This window comes from Bidens hawaiensis, unplaced genomic scaffold, assembly GCF_021521415.1.
Source record: "Bidens hawaiensis isolate Kalapana, Puna unplaced genomic scaffold, B.hawaiensis_p1.1 tig00032467_1, whole genome shotgun sequence".
In the NCBI taxonomy this organism is placed as follows: domain Eukaryota; kingdom Viridiplantae; phylum Streptophyta; class Magnoliopsida; order Asterales; family Asteraceae; genus Bidens; species Bidens hawaiensis.
Genome location: NW_027505253.1, coordinates 78,905 through 91,981, shown reverse-complemented (window position 1 = coordinate 91,981; position 13,077 = coordinate 78,905). Strand labels below are relative to the sequence as shown.

The 13,077-nt window shown below is 34.5% G+C and overlaps 1 long non-coding RNA gene and 1 pseudogene across 1 annotated transcript; one reads left to right on the top strand and one right to left on the bottom strand.

Annotated features, from left to right (window-relative positions):
- The first annotated feature begins 2,603 nt into the window (after positions 1-2,603).
- On the top strand, positions 2,604-3,459 carry LOC143611894 (uncharacterized). Its single transcript, XR_013149860.1, has 4 exons — positions 2,604-2,855; positions 2,997-3,078; positions 3,154-3,248; positions 3,327-3,459. It is a non-coding gene; the product is annotated as an uncharacterized LOC143611894 (long non-coding RNA).
- Positions 3,460-10,090: 6,631 nt separating this feature from the next.
- On the bottom strand, positions 10,091-12,729 carry LOC143611883 (receptor-like protein EIX1; annotated as a pseudogene).
- Positions 12,730-13,077: the final 348 nt, after the last annotated feature.

Genomic DNA, 13,077 nt, shown 5'->3' with positions numbered 1-13,077 from the left:
TTGTGAACTACAGATGTATTTTTCACAATCATTTTTTTGATATAATGGTTCACTTAATATCTCATATCGTACAAGTGATTAAGGCTTGTGGTCTTGCGTTCCTACGCTACATGTACCCTTTTGAAAGATATATGAGTGTCTTAGAAGGTTATGTAAGAAATCACCATCGACCAGAGGGCAATATTATTGAAGGGTATACTTATGAAGAGGTGATTGGGTTCTGCCAATGTAATGCTATCAATACTAAATTACATGTAATAGTGTTAAATTACAATATATATAATAACTTATTTTTTTTTCCACAGGCTATGTGGAGGGTTTTGACAGTGTTGGTATTCCTAAAACTCGTCACTCAGGACGACTTGATGGTCATGCTGGAGTAGGTTTCAAAACATTCTCGCCAGGTCACGAAGATTTACATGATGCACATTTAGTGTACCTGAAACACATGACATGTCTTGCTCCATATGTTAATGAACACATGCAAATGTTACGGTTGACACACCCGGGTAAGGATGCTATATGGTACATAGAAACTCAAAACAAAGAGTTATCAAAGTGGATGAAAAGGAAGGTAAAAGAAACTGACGTTGATGAAACCGTAAAAAGGTTAGGGCAAGGTCCAGATTTTATAGTTGATACTTATCAAGGGTACGACATTAATGGTTATACATTTTACACCAGTGATCAAGAAAAAAAAAGTGCAGTGCAGAATAGTGGAGTTACGGTAATAACACCTCACGGCTATAAATCTGAAACATTCGTTATGGCAAGACATGTGTCACAAGTTTTCTATGTCAAGGACCCGAGCAAACCAAGATACCACATTGTACTGCAAGGTAAACGACGCATTCTTGGTGTTAATAATGTCGTTAACGAGGATGAATACGACCACTTTGATGATCTTCCACCATTTTCGGTCGATATCGAACCGGTTAATTACGACAACTTTGTGCACACCACAAACTTACGTGATGACATCAATGGGGTTTACATTGATGAAGGTTTGATATAATCAATTTATTAATATAATTTATTCTTATTTTTAATATAACAACCAGTTTATTAATTTTTTATGCAGAATAAACAAGAATGATGAAGATGAAAAATGGCGTGTTTGATTATGCGTGTTAATGAGACATTGTCGATTGTTTGTATTATTTCATTTAAACCTTTTATTTATCGTAGTGAGTTTATTAATTCTATGTTTAAATATTTTTGACTTCAATTGAAAATGAACTTCAGTCAAGCTTGTATCAACCTAATTAACTCCTCCAACTTATTTAAGCCAAGCTCAATCTTTGAACTTTCTATTCGAGCCAAAGTTCAAGCTTCAGTAATATCAGACGAGCTAAGCTCGTTTACACCATAAATTATTTTTTACCTATTTCCCTCCCAAAAGTTTTTACCCATTCCCTCCAAAAAAATTTCACTTTCCCACCCAAATATAATTACTTCATTTAACTTAAAATAATTATCACACACCCAAAATATAGAAGTTAGAGCCAAGTAACCCTAGCCAGCCTCCACCATCTCCGGCCGTCCTCCATCGTCTCCAGCAGTCCTTCACCGTCTCCGGCCGTACTCAGCACTCACCGGCCGTCATCAGCCCTTACCCGCTGTCCTCCGACTTCACCAGCCTTCCTCCGCACCTGTAGCCTTCACCCGTCGTCCTCCGTCACCGTAGTTGATCGTCCTCCAACACACATCACAGAGTAAGTTCATATATTGCTCTTGAATATTATCAAAACTTCTACTGTATTCAAGTAAATATCTTTTTTAATTTGTCTATTCTCTTTTACTTTAATCAAATGTATAAAAATAGGGCACTCATCCGGGTAGATTTAATAAGAAACTACTATTTTGTTAATATGCCATTTATTTATCATACCTAATAAACATACCTTAGTCCATCATCGCCCAATATATAAGAATTTGTTCTTCCGGGAAGTAGTTATCAAATAAAAATTAAGAATAGGAACCAATAAAAACAATGTTGGTTTAGGTGGATAAGAACATAACAAACAAGAAGAAGTAAAGTTACGAATTATATTTTAACTTCTAAGAAATATAGAATACCTATAAATTAATAAATACTTTTAACTTGCTGTTATTTAAATTTTAGAAATATTGGATAATCGATACCGATGCCCCGAAAGCATATATGAGGAGGTGGGCTACAAGACTTGGCACTAACTTTAGACATTGGCTTGCTAGAGACTATATATACAACGCAACGCCCTATACAGAGGAAGCTTATAAAGTATATAAATTTGTTGAAATTGAGGACTGAGAGGAGTTCTATAAACAAAGGACAAGCGAGGAATATCAGGTTTGTTTGAGTTATTTATTATTGTTAGTAGTATTATTTTTGAGTTAATACCAGTTTATTGATTGTGTGAAGGAAACAAGAGAGAAAGCTAAAGCTAGCAATCGCAAGAAAAAACACAACCTTCATGTAGGACGCGATGGATGGAGTGGTATGAGAAGGAAGATGAAAACTTTATGGCCTCAACTTACCCAATACTTAAAGGAATACTAAACGAACGTTCAAAGTTGTTTATAATGGGTCACGCAAAAAAAACAAAGAGGCCAACTTGTATTCACTTGTTGATGTTGCAATTGAGAAGGCCGGTACTTTGGTAAATGATTATGTTATATAATTATATGAAACATGAATTTAGTTTGATTTGTAATTACTATAGTCGAATGTTTTAGCATATATTTTTTCTAGAAACGAGTGGAGAAAAGTATGATAGCGGATGAGAGCTATTCTGAAAATACGGAAGACCCGCGAGTTCGAGTTATTGAACCCAAGCATGGGGGACGATCAAGGACCATATCCCAGATTTTAGGTAATAACTATATGTGTTTGTTTTCATATATATATATATATATATATATATATATATCATGAACTGTTCAAACTAATTTACTTGTTATATTGTATTTGAACCGGGCATCTCAACCGCCTTTATTGTTGATTCTTTAAAAAGGGGAAAACGTAAGGAGAGTTACACCATATCGGGTTTCATTGATAATGCTTTCGGGAGAAAATTTACTTGGGTAGTGGTGAATGTATGTTCTCTACTCTTTTATCAACTTATTAATTTTCAAGTGTTTAAAATAATTAATTGTGAACTATAATTGCAGTGCAACGACAAAAAGAAGCATAAGAATGTGGTTTTATGGTTATTAAACATATGCGGGAGTTTGTTGAGACCATTCAACATGATTTTATTGAAAAGGTAAGTGTTTTACATATTTAAAATATTAACTTTTCTATTTATCTGTATACACTTAGATAACTTGTTTATTTATTTCAGTTGTGGAATACAAAAGAGATTACTTCTTATAAGAACATCGAGTTTATGGTCGTAGAATTAATGGCTCATTGGATTACTAAGGTGTTTGGAGTTTGATTGTTTGAGGGCCGGGCATGAACTCTCTAAAGCGTCTTAAGGTTATCCCAAATTCTACTATTTTATGTTCATTTATATTTAACGTGTCAAGTACAAACTCGCTTAAATATTAGTATGCAGTAGAGTTTGAGTTTGATTAACTTTTGACTTGTGTTGTTCGGGTTTTAAACGGCACTGGTTTTTTAATGGCGAAATTGCCCTTTGTCGTGAACTGAATATTTATATTTTAGGTAACTTTATTATCATTTTTGACTTTAGTTTCCGGTGGACAAATGCATGCAACTATAGGGTTAAGTTCCAACTTGCATTGGATGGTTGATGCGTAAACTGCCTTAAGCTAAACTGATTAGTTATTTTGTTTTATCGAATAAACACCTAGGTCTGGTGTTATATGTATATATACGTGTCACATGTGGTATAAAATATATATGATTGTGTTAGTGTAAATGCATATATGAAGACTATGGATATGTTTTGTTAGGCAAGTATGAAGACTTTGGATTCGGATTGCATTGCAAGTATGAAGATTGAAGTCAGTGTCTCTTGGGTTGCAAGGATGAAAGTTAGAGTTTGTGAATTGAATATTTGAAACATGATTTTTGTATGCGGATTGCATTTGTGGTGCTTTGAAACATGAATTTTGGATATTTTGAAACATTTTTTTAAATATATTATTTGGTTTTGCATCTATAAAATACTGTATATATGTGTATGTAGACGTATATTTGAAGATTTGCAGCTATATATATATATATATCATTTGGTTTTGTATATATATTGTTTCCATCTAATTAAAAAAAAGAATTTAAGCTAAAAGATGCGGTTTGGTTAAAAGATGCTATTTGGTTATTCAGTTTAGTTCATATGTTAAAAGATGCGGTTTGGTTATTCAGTTTAGAATGTAAAAGATGCGGCTATGACTATACATGTTAGATGATGCGGTTTTTTAAAAGGTGCGGTTCCTATATCTAAAGATTCGATGCTATTTGGTGCGGTCCTAAAACTGCACCTTTTGGTCAAAATCACCGCATCTTATTGCTGTTTTTGTAGTAGTGAATTTTCCACACGCTATTTTCACATAAAATATTTGAAACCCACAACCAGAAAGAGAATATATGATATATTAACAAAGTATGTGATATGATATATAATAATTTATAAGACAAACGTTTAATTTTCTTGCAGCATGATACTTTAAACACGTTACTTTTGCATAAAATATTTAGACGAGGAGATTCTGGAAGAACACGGTACGCAGTTGGAAATAAGAAATAAATCATTATCTTTATATTAGATTTCATCATTAAATCAACAACCATTTACAAGCGTACGTAGCTTAGTATAGTTACAAATGTGTATTGTATTCAACCAAAAGGTTGTAGGTTATAGTCTCACTTAGTCACTTGAGACATCGAGTATAATAAGAGTAAAAAATTATTAGCATTTAAAAATAAACAACAATAAAAGCGTACAAATAACAGACATGTAACAAACTACAGCTAAACATAAAAATTGTTAAGTCAACCTACTAATTGATCTGACCAAGTTTTGTGTTTGACATCCTCTCTTAAGATAAACAATCACCGTAACATAGGACTTCAAATGAAGTGTAACAACTTAAATAAAAGATAAATAATTTGATAAGAGGCACAACAATTTTAACAAGTGTACGTATGGGTTGGTATGGGTCGGTTTTTGGTCCTAACTAACCAAGACCGTAAATTTTGGTTATAGGATTTTGTTAACAGTTTGGTTTTGGTATTTTAAGCAGTTTGCCATTTGTTATGTTCAGTTAACCATCTTTTGGGGCAACTTTTTTGGGTTTCGGCCTAATCTGGTTTGTTAACATGTGAAGAACTAAAACGAGATGGTGTAAAAGAAACTTGGACAATTACACACCAATGAATATGATAATCGCTTCAGCTTGATGATGTTTGAGTTAAAACCCAATCGCTTCAACTTATTAAAGTTTGATCTCGATGATTTCTAAAACAAGTCACTCTTTTTAAACACCCATTATTAATTTTTGGGTAGGATATGTTTCGATCGACTACTGTTAAAAAAGATTATCTTAACCTTGAATACAACACGGAATGCGTAATGTACAACCACATGATTTATATTAGCTTTTGAGAAAAAACTGGGTTTTGATTATATGTTTATTTTCATACTGACTTCAGTTTAGCTGTTTAGGTATCATTTTGGGATGTTGTAAATGAGCCAATAAGTCAAGCCCAAGCTTGACTAGGCTTGACGTCTTCTCGTTTTGACTTACATGAGCTCGAGCTCGGCTTGAGTCTTTCACAAATTCAAGCTCAAGCTCGGCGCTTGTTTGTTAATTAATTTGTATACATATTTAAATTAATTTAAAAATTTTAAGCAAAACCTTAAAAAAATCCATTTGTTCCTTTTGTTTCAAATGAAAGTTGTCGTCCTGTCGAACGCAGTTTGTAGCCCTAATATGCAAATATGATTTTTCTTGGTCATCACTCTCGTTCCTTTTGTTTCTAGTAATTAACACCTCAATCTTACACATAGCACAGTCTGCGACGAAAATAAAGCAAATTATTGGTTGCCTTCACATCATTTGACTTTTAGAAATAAACTTAATGCAAGTCTTGTTAGGCAATTAAATGAACTAATGGATGAGTTAGGTTTCTTCACGTTTTCATATGAATTAATGAGTGACTTAGACCATCACCTAACCCTCTTTAATACATTTGGCTAGCTAACTCAAAGCCAAGTCGTTTTTTAATAATCAATCTAAGACCATGTGTAGTGGTAAAACCACACCTAAGAGCGTTATGCGACACGTGACGTACGTCAAAAAAGGGCTTTATGCGAAAAATGGTGTAGTGGTATAAAGTCACAACCATTACACAAATATTACTTCTTTTTACTTTTTTTTCTATTTTTTTAATATAAATATGAAGAAAAAAATCATGATTGGGTAAGCTCTCCCCTCACCTGGCGCTTTCACCAAAACGCCCAAAGCCCCAAAAGCCCTCATATATAGCGTCCCGGGGGCGGTGTTCTTGGCGCTATGGGGCTTTTTCTCCCCTCTCAAAGCGTCCATTACACATGACCTGAAGTCGATATTAGAGTATCTCAATCGCCCTTTATCATTTTCTAACACTCATTTTTACAAATAGTTTAAGCAAATTAGAGACATAATTTTCAGCCAGTTGTCATACAGAAGAACAAAGCGTTCAGTACTTACGAAGAAATATTAAACTATTTGAGTCTCTTCTCATACTATAACATGAAGGCAAACAAATATAAATAAAACTCTTCAATCTCACACAAGAAAGAAAGTGTTCCGGAGAACCTGTTTCCAGCGAGGTTTAATGCGGCCAATCTAGGAGGCAATAACGGTACATGTCCTTCAAAATGGTTGTAACTCAAATCCATTCCGGGACATTGATTATACTTTGATCTGCTTGACCCAGTATTGCTCATGTCTGGCAGGATACCTTTTATTTCATTTGAAGAGAGGTTCAAAAATTCAACCCACTTGAAAGACCAAAAAACCACGCAGGTATGTCATCTGATATTCCAGCGTTTGACATATCGAGATGCCATATATTCTTTTGAGTTTTAATCCACATTGGGAATTTAGGTCCCAGCTTGCAGGATTGCAGTTTTATAATAGATAACTGGAAAGGGTTTTTTCCATGGAATCTTAAGTCTAATGCTACAGAATTGAGTGACAAGTCCAAATACACTAGTTGGGTTAGATTTAGTAAATGAACTTCAGAGATGACACCTTCAAGACAGTTGGATGAAAAATCAAGAAATCTAAGATTTGAAAGTTATTTGGTACATTACCAAAAAACTTATTACCAGACATGAATAAAATCAAAAGGGAGGGACATCCTATGAAGTTAGGTAGACTTCCATTTAAAGATTTGTGACTAACTAAGAGATTTTCCAGATTTGAAAGCTGGAGCACACTGTTTGATATGGTTCTGCTTAACAAATTAGTAGAAAGGTCTAAGGTAATTAAGGATGTACATCGCGTCAAATCAGGCATGCTTCCGTTCAAAGAATTATCATCAAGGTACATGTGACTTAAGGAGGAACATCCGACAAAGCTGGGGAATGACCCACTAAGGAGGTTTTGTGACAAATCCAGATAAGTTAAAGATGAACATTTCCCAACTGATTTTGGGATGACACCAACTAGTTGGTTTTGTGACAAATCCAGAAAAGCTAAAGATGAACAGTTCCCGAATGCTTTCGGAATGACACCTCCTAGTTGGTTTTGTGACAAATTCAGATGCTCTAAAGATGAAGAATTCCCAAAGGATATTGGAATGACACCTCCTAATTGATTTTGCGCGAGGTTTAAAAAGGTAAGAGATGTCATATATTCTAAGGAAAAGGGAATAGACCCCCACAAAAAATTATTGCTAAGATCAAGATCAAGCAAGTTGGAGAGATTGCCAAGTTGATGAGGAATAGGACCACTCAGATTAGCACTAGAAATTTCCAAATATTTTAAGTTCGACAACGAACCCAAAAAGTTGGGTAAAGGACTGGATTGAAAATCAATATTACTCAGATCAAGATGTTTTAGCCGATTTAACACTTGTAATGAGGGACTAATTATACCTTTCAAACTGTAAAAATACTTGGTAGGATCAATATCAAGTTCAATTACATGACCGCTGAAGCTGTCACAAATGACGCCCGTCCATTTGCAACAATCCATTTTTTCGTCTTGGCTCCCCCAATCATCTAGAATTCCATTTGGGTCAGTTAGGCTGGCTTTAACATCGAGTAGAGCTTGCCTCTCCTTCTCAATGCATGAGTTTATGCTGAAGCCCAGACCACCACTCATAAATATTAATAATGTGCATAACAGCAAAGACACAAGAATAGACATTGCTGATCGTAGAGAATGACTAATAGTTATTTATAAATATAACCAGTCCTACGTGGCAGAGAAAAAAAAATTCATTCTTCTATTGCAAAGTGGAATTCACTAGCTACCAGAAGGTAAACCGGAAGTTGCTAATTTTCAGAATATTTTATTTTTCTGCTACTTAGAGAGTTAGAGTCATTGCCGTGTCAATCCTGCAAAAATGTATATAAAAATCATATTGAGAAATCATGATGTGTGTGGATGAGGATTCATGTTTAGCGCGGGTTATTTAAAACAAATTTAGAGTCTCCTCTAAGAGGGCTCGTCTGTATCCCAGAGTGCAACAACCAAAACATATATGTGATCTTATCTGTTTGTGTAAAAAGAAAAGTAAGTAAATCAATTTTAGCATGGGAATCGTATGAAGCAAAGAAATAAAAAAGGCAGTAGTTTTTTGATAAGTTTAATGATTTTTTATACATATAGCATACACATTTATATAATTAGGGTTTGGATCAAATACAAATAAAATTATCATGCTAATTGTGATGATCAAATAGAGTAATTACATATACAAGTAGAGTAATTATGTAATTACATCATAGAGTAATTAATTACTCTATGATGTAGTTACATAAAGACTCTATTTGATTATCACAATTAGTATATTAATTTCATTTGTACGCTAACTTTTACCTGTATAATTATATGTAAATATTATTTTTTTTATATGTAAATGTAAGAAGTACGAAACTTTAAAGTATAAACTATTTAATGAAAAAACGCATTAAAGGATTTCGCTTTGTTCATTTTGTTCTAGTATAATAAATAATTTAGTGTCTTGGAAATAATAATCTTAGCCCCGTATACATAAAACAGTTGCCGGCACTTTTGCCTATTTTTCTTATTTTTTTAATCTCGTGACAAAAACTTCCTAGTCCTAGAGCCACAAAAAGCTAGTCTCAGATGAGAAAATTTTCCACACGCTACTTTCACATAAAATATTTGAAAGTTGAAACCCACGACCAGAAAGAGAATGTATGATATAATAACAAAGTATGTGATATGATATATTATATAACGTTTAGTTTTCTTGCATCATGATACTTTAAACACGTTACTTTGTGCATAAAATATATAGACGAGGAGATTCCGGAAGAACACGCTACGCGGTTGGAAATAAGAAATAATCAATATCTTTATATTAGATTTCATCAATAAATCAATAACCATTTTATAGGCGTAGCTTGGCCTAGTAACAAATGTGTATTGTATTCAACCAAAAGGTTGTGGGTTCTAGTTTTACTTGAAACATAGAGTATAATAGGAGTAAAAAAGATACTAGCTGTTAAAAATCTACGTATACCATATAATAATTAAAAGTTTTCCCTGGACACATGTTATTTTCTTATGTATTCTTAGTTTTTTTCTCTCTCTACTATTAGTTATACATTAATTATACATACTTTTTAAAGTTCTTTTTATATATTTTTAATGATTTCTCATTTTCTTTAATTGCTTTTACATAACATATTTTATTTAAAAAAAAACGTTAGGTTTGTTTAAAAAACATTTAATTTATAAACTGAACATTTTCAGAAACATTCACTCGGGTATTTAAGGTAGTTCCAAACCTTGTTATAAATTCGTCGGTCGGGTGGTTAACATGTTGTTTGTTCCATGCTTACTTGAACCTACACCTAACAGATTGTAATTAAGCTCACTTATATTATTTTTATATTTATAATTGGTGAACTACAAATGTAACACTCTTAATCTACTTTATACCAATAATACATCCTCATTTCTTGATATTTTGAACTGAGTTGATTACGGGAGCGATAAGATTCTTCACAACGTTTGTAAAATGCTCACCTTCGAAACTTTCTTTCAAGTTTGCCAAAATGCACAACCACAGTTCATATATCCAATCCTTGATGTGACTCAACAAAACGAAAAAGAAATATCTGCAACGGAGGTTTAAAACTAAAGCACCACAAATTCCCAAAAATCCAACCGCAAATCCAACACCCATACCCGTGTAATACGATTTCCAAAAGCCGTCTTCATCTTCTTCAACATCTTTCTTTTCAACAACAGGTGAAACCCTACAGCTTGGTGTAAGCGGAGGTCCACAAAGCCGAGGATTACCACTATAGGAGGTATAATTGAAGCGTTGAAGTTGAGACCCAACCGGTATTTGTCCTGACAGATTATTATTTGAGAGGTCAAGATAACTTAGAAAATTCAGTTGTGACAAACTCCACGGAATACGTCCTGAAAAATTATTACTTGACAAGTCAAGAGATTCAAGAGAATTCAGTCGACCCATATCTTGTGGGACATCCCCATTCAGTTTGTTGACAGAAAGATTTAATGAAACCAATTCAAAAAGACTAGTGATTTCATGTGGTAGTGTTCCAGACAAGTTGTTTCTTGAAGGTCAATGCTCTTGAGTAGACGCAGTCCACTTCTTCCAAAAGAACGTCTGGTTCCTTTCCATGTAACCCATGCATTGTCTAAAAATTGTGCCTCTTCATTAGGAAGAGTACACGAGACTCCAATAACCGTTCTGCATGGAGCTGATATAGTTGATACATAAGTATGGCTAGTGATCATATAATCTCCAATACTTTTTCTAGCCATTGCTGTGAAGTTATCAAAGCACCTAGGAACACTGTCTGACAACCCATTATTAGACAGGTCAAGGACATGAAGATTACGCAGCCAGCATAACCGAGAAGGTAACCTCCCATAGAATCTATTGGATCCTAAAACAAGAACGTATAACTCTGAAAGTTCTTCCCCTATCCATTCTGGTATAACACCGGATAACTTATTTTCCCCTAGATCTACGAACCTAAGTCTTGTGCAGTTTTTCAAGGTCATTGGCAATTCACCCACAAATGCATTTCTTCGCAAATACAATGCCTCAAGGTTAGACAAGATTCCCAACGAAGAAGGAATTTCGCTGGACAGATTGTTATTTGAAAAACTTAGAACGATTAGCTCTTCTTGAAATTTCATCCAACAATCAGGTAGGCGCCCTGAAAATTTGTTGTTGGAGAGGTCAATAAAAGTTAAACCCGTATCAAAGTTACACAAGAATGAAAGTGTTCCTGAGAACTTATTTCCCGAGAGATTTAATGCAGCCAGTTTAGAAGGCAATATCGGTACCCTTCCTTCGAAATGGTTGTTACTCAAATCTATTCCAGGAGAGCCATCAAATAACACCTCCATGTTTGGAAGCATACCTTTCATTTGATTTGAAGAGAGGCTCAGAAACTTCAATTGACTTGGTAGGTCCCAAAACCAATCGGGGACGCTATCTGATATTCCAGCATTTGAAATATCAATATGCACAAAAAAATGTTGAGTTTTGATCCACGATGGGAATCCAGGTCCCAACCTTCAGGATTGCAATTTTATTGTTGATAATTGGAAAGGGACTTTGTCGTGTAAGCGTAAGTCGACTGCTAAAGAATTGAAAGACAAGTCCAAATAATCTAGTTGTGTGAGATTGAGAAAATGAATATCCGAGATAACACCTTCAAGGGAGTTGGACGAAAAATCAAGAAGTGAAAGCTTTGAAACCTGACCCAAACTGTTTGGCACATTACCGGAAAACTGATTACTAGACAAGTCTAAATGTGAGAGGGAAGGATACCCTTTGAAGTCAGGAATTCTTCCATTCAAAGAATTATGACTAACATCAAGTTTTTCCAGATTTAAAAGTTGACCGACACTATCAGGCATTGACCCATTAAGGAGGTTTTGTGACAAATCTAGGTAAACTAAAGATGAAAAATTCCCAAAATATTTTGGAATGACACCTCCTAATTGATTTTGTGACAAATCCAGATAAGCTAAAGATGAACAGTTGCCAAAGGATTTTGGGATGACACCTCCTAATTGATTTCGTGAGAGGTCTAAGTCGGTAAGAGAAGTCAGATCTACAAAGGAAAAGGGAATAGACCCGTTCAAAGAATTATCGCTAAGATCAAGTTCATGCAAGTTGTAGAGATTGCCAAGTTGATGAGGAATAGGTCCACTCAAATTAGCACCAGAAATATCCAAATGTTGTAAGTTGGACAAGGAACCCAAAAAGGAGGGTAAAGGACTGGATTGAAAATCATTGTAACTTAGATAAAGATCTTGTAGCTGACTTAACACTTGCAATGAGGGACTAATATTACCTGAACCTAGCGAAGAAAGCAAAAGGCTGATTACATGACCAGTGTGGTCGTCACACGTGACCAACCACCATTCGCAACAATCCGTTATTTCTCCTTTGCTCCCCCAACCGTCTAGATTTCCATTCGGGTCAGTTAGGTTGGCTTTAACATCGAGTAGAGCTTGCCTCTCCACCTCAATGCAGGAGCTCACACCACCACTCATGAATATTAATATGTATACCAGCAAAGACACAAGAATAGACATTGCTAGCTGATCATATAGTGTGTGTTTATTAAATGGGAATCTGAGGATATATCTGTCGGAGAATTATTAATAACTATTTATAGAAAAAAGTGGCAGAAAATTTTTTTCTTCTATTGCAAAGTGGAATTCACTACCAGAACGTAACAGGAAGTTGCTGGTAAAAAAATAATAATAATGCTTTTCATATTAATTCTTTTCCGGTATTTCAGTGGTCATTGCCGTGTCAATCCGATGGCGTAACGAACTATAACTGATACCAATCAAATTCGCGTTGTGAATGTCACCGCAAATCGGCCGCGGGTGTGCTACCTCGTTATTTATTAAAATTGTAGAAAAGTGTCAGTTTTA